Raw genomic sequence first — 5,034 nt, 5'->3', positions numbered from 1 at the left:
CCATTAATTTATTTAAAAAAAAATTACACAAGTTTGGAAGTGAAAGAAATACAAAGAAATACACATTTAGGCAATTTGTCCATTTATGTTGAATATCCTAAGTACTAATGTCTTCGTCACGGAAACATCCTCTAAATAAGGTACATGTAGCATATATATAAAATAATGGTCAAGTCTATGAATAGTTGGTGAGCTTCCACAGTTTGATATAAGTACATAAAAAATCTACAATTACATGAACAAGTGTAAATAAGCAAGTAATGTCCTTTCCAGTTTGTAACAACCAACGTACTCGGATAGTAGCGCAAGTAAGTGTCTTTTCCATTGGTAACAACCAGCGTACTCGGATTAGGGGTCCTATTCCACTCATAACATCGAAGTCCTGAGTGCATAGGGGGGCGTATGATCATACTTATTGAGGAAACCATGAGCAACTAGTATTTGAGCAAGTAATCAAGTGCACACATCTATGTAATGAATTGTATTTTGTAAATAATGAATAAACAAAATTGTAATGTTGATAGGATATATATGATACCCCCACAATAGTTAAAAAGGGTGAAAATGGGGTGTGATAAACTCACCTTGAAGTTGAAGACAAACTTGAAATAACATCGAAAGCGTGAAAAAGAAACCGAAACAATTGAGCTTCACAAACTAGAATTAAACATACAAAATAAAATATTAACTGACAAATTATAAAAGTAAATAAATATATTTGTTGGAAATTAGAAGTGTTTAATGTATGTTTTATTATTTTATGAAGTTTGATATTATAATATTATAATGTTATATTTTAACGGAATTTTAACGATTTATTAATTTAATATTATTTGAATTACGAGATTAATATCAAGTTTGAATATTTTAACGTTATTGAATTTTGGGTGCTATTGGTACATTTTATCTTGAAAAGAAATACGTTAACGAATTTTCAAGTCTAACGAACGATAAATAAATATGCAAAATTTTACAAGTTTAAACGAGCCTTGACGAGTTTAAAAGATTGGTTTTTAGGTGACAAATGATAAATATGGTTAAAAACTAATTTTATTTAACGTAATATAATTTATTTGATTTAATATAGTTTTTATAAATTTTATTTGGTTTAATATAAAAAAGAAAATGTTTAAAAACAAAATAAAAAGGAAAAACAAATATGATTTAACCACTAGACCGGTTGACATTTGATTAATTTATGGAAACAGTTCATCATCTTCCTCAAAACCCTATTCAAATCTGTTAATTGGTTCTATGTTTGATCAAATTAGGTTAGGGGTTTCGTTAATCAGCTAAAAAGGAGTTAAAACGTTATTGTTATTACCTGCAACCATGCTAGAATGATGTTGAACGGCGATATGGTTGGGACAAACTTTGATGGGTGATCTGATATTATTAGAGCGTTTGTTTGTATAGATTTAGGTTTGCAACAAGTTTAGACGATGATTAGGGTACTATTTATAGTTCCAATTGGACCAATTGGTGTTTAATTCGAGTGATTACGATTTTGGTTATATTCTGATGAGTGGACGATTAATACGAGTTAATTGGGTTGTTTAATGACGAAATAAATAGTGTATAAATGTTTAAAATTAGTGAAGAAGTCGTTTGGGGTTGAATTAACGGGTCTATTAGAGGTTATAATGTGATATTTGGGTTTTCTAGCGCCGTTTCCGGCCGCCGGATGTGTACGCCTGAAAAACGGGCTACCAGGGGTGGGGCTGGGGTTGGGTTTAATATAATAATAATAATAAAAATTTAAATAAATTTACATATTAGCCCCTTCAACTTTCATATTTCTTTTAAGCAGAATTTAAAGTAAATTTACACAATAAACCATGAACTATAGAATGTATTAGAAATCGAAATAAAATTTAATAAATTGTGTTATTTTCGTATTATACTTGATAGTTCGTGACTCGTTTAAGAAAGCAATTAAGAACTTGGAGTTTCTTTATTGAATCACACGAAATGGAAAAAGAACGAATAGTGACTACTAAACGCCGTAATTGTTATTAAATAAATGAATGTTATTATATATATATATATAATATACAAATTATATGAATACATCAAAACATCAAATCAAGTCGGTTAATGAACATAATAAAAATACATAAGACGAAACTAGAAATATATATTTATATTTATACATATATTTATAAATAAAAACCGAAAATTTAAAACGGGTCGGATTTTGAGGTTTGAAAATTTAAAATGGTGGAGGTTACATTTTAACAGAGAAAATGACGTCCATTATCATTCAGTCCGTACCAAACTAGATTGTTCAATACGGTTAGACCGACACTGGAGAGTCGTTGGTTTCACATACACCCTCATGGACACTTGGTTGCTTAGGCATATGAGTGTTTTCTAGTCAATATACATGGCACTGACAGTCATTCCTATTTCCCGACGAGACACTTGGATAACCAGTTGTTTGATATTCCGGTTATAGCCGTAGTTAATTTTGTAGGTAATCACTGGATCAGTGAAATTGGATGGGAATTATCCAATGCCATGGCTAGTAAATAATTGAGCATGATACGCGCAACCAGAGGCACTAGAGTGGGAAAAGAATTACAATAGCCGGCTAAACGAGTAAAAGAACATAAGCCAAACTCGGCACATCCCTGCTAGACGCGTTTATATAGATTGACATGTTTCTGTATTAAAAGTTGTAATATCGTTTGTACCAATGTAAAAATATTATTTGTAAAAATGTTCGGGTTTACATAAAAATAATAATAAAAATAAATAATTAATATTATAAAGAATAATAATAATAATAAATATTATAAATAATAATAATAAAAAATATAATAACAATAATAAAAAATAATTAATATTATAAATAATAATAATAATAAAACTATAATACTAATATAGCCCCTTTTATCAAAACGGGGGGTTAAAAGGGCCTATATACGTCGTGTATAGTGCTATGCGCGACATATATACCCCCTAATAACTCCTTGTTTCCCCATTTGGATCAATACACTCACAAGCACACAAACAAACAGAAACATACGCGGATCTTGAGCCTTTAAACCCATCAAACGCGGATCTTGAGCCTTGAAACCCGTTCATCACAAACACAAGGTAGGTTTTAATTACTTTGATATTATATTTTGGGTTTTAGGGGTTAGGGTTTTGATGACTGATTGAAGACTATTAGCGTTTAGGGTTATTGTGGTTAGGATCTTAATGTTAGTTTGGACAAGAAGAACAAATGTGGTCAGATTCCAGCTAAATTCCGGCAAGAATCCGATCATGTTATTTTGAAAGTGAAGATAAGACGCGACGTTTCATGCTATGCCACATCTTGCTTCATAAGTTTGTTGTTTTTAATTATTGTTGTTGTTTTTATTATTATTATTATTATTATTATTATTATTATTATTATTATTATTATTCTTGTTAGTATTAATATTATTATTGTTATTTAATTATTATTTATTATTATATAATTACTAAAGATGGAGAACGGCGATTTGAGGATGGAGATGGAGCATGAGCAGGGGCAGGGGCCGAGATGGATAGTGGGTGACGATATACTAGTTGAGTACCCACGTCTACATTTTCAAACCGGTACCGACCATTCCGACCGGTATCTGCGCCTCCGACTGATGACCTCACGTTATATGTTGGGAGTTTTTAAATGCTTGTGGCGTACGGGATCGAGCGACCGAGTACATCAGTTTGGATACGCCACGGAGTCGATGCTTCAGCATGTTACGCTCAACGAACCGAGAACTCACACTAGAGGTCTACTCTACATTACGTGTTAGGTTTATTATATTATATTATACTAGATGGGTGCCCGTGCGATGCGGCGGGGAACAAAAATCATAGTAATTATGTAACAATTGTGGATCTTTAAGGTTCGTTTGAAACCTGAACACGTTTGAACCAGTCAACTTTTTCGGTCAGCTGGTTTTCGAATGTTCAAACCATAGCAAACGGTTTGCTTTATGGTTTATATATAAAATTGGCCATATAAAACCGGGCCGGACGGTAAACTTATTATTGAAGCTCAATGCGTGAAACCAAAGCCATTAGTAACGATTCAGTTTAAAGTTTCTACGGTTCAGTTTTGGTTCTCAATAATAAAAAAATCGAACCAACGGTTTGGCTCACGGTATAATTTAGAAACCGTTAAAATCGAATTGTGAACACCCATACGTAATATGTTAATTTTTTTTATTTGAAAAATTATAGCAATACCATACCCAATTTAAAGACAATAAAATGCTCATTTTTTTGATGTAATTTTCTATAAAAAATATTGACGTATGAAAAAGTTATAGCCGTTGAAAAATATTTGGTGGGAAGTTATTTACAATTAAAATTAGAATGAATATATAGGTTAAGATAAAGGTCCAAAGTAGTAACTATTTATTAAATCTACAAAGGTTGCTTAAAGTTGAGGGACAATATTGTAACTATTTCAAGACATTTTCTAATGGACAAGTTTGTCCCTTTCTTACATGCTATATAAAGTGTACCTTATGCATTAAAAGTTATAAATTACTTAAAATTGGGGTGTCTTAATTTGTCCATGTCTCATTATTGTATTATATTATATTATATTATATTATATTATATCATATCATATCATATCATATCATATCATATTATATTATATTATATTATATTATATTATATTATATTATATTATATTATATTATATTATATTATATTATATTATATTATATTATATTATATTATATTATTACAGAAACTTTTATTTTGTCTATTTATTAATTGTTATTGTGACAATCGTCAATTTCAGGTTAACTCCGTTAACTCAACTCCGTCAATTCAAACTTAAGATCATTGGATCTATAACGCACACTTCATTACATTTAAACTAGGGTTTAAATGATGCTTAACACTTACTACATGTGTAGTCTTTCGGGAATTGCACCGAAACGCAAACGAGTTGACGCAAATGATTGGTGAATAAACGAAAAACGTCAAAACAATAATTATGTGATAAATATGTGTTAGGCTTATGTGTTATGTGATAAC

Source organism: Bidens hawaiensis, unplaced genomic scaffold (assembly GCF_021521415.1).
Source record: "Bidens hawaiensis isolate Kalapana, Puna unplaced genomic scaffold, B.hawaiensis_p1.1 tig00019932_1, whole genome shotgun sequence".
Classification (NCBI taxonomy): Eukaryota; Viridiplantae; Streptophyta; class Magnoliopsida; order Asterales; family Asteraceae; genus Bidens; species Bidens hawaiensis.
Note: the sequence above shows the minus strand (reverse complement) of the source record.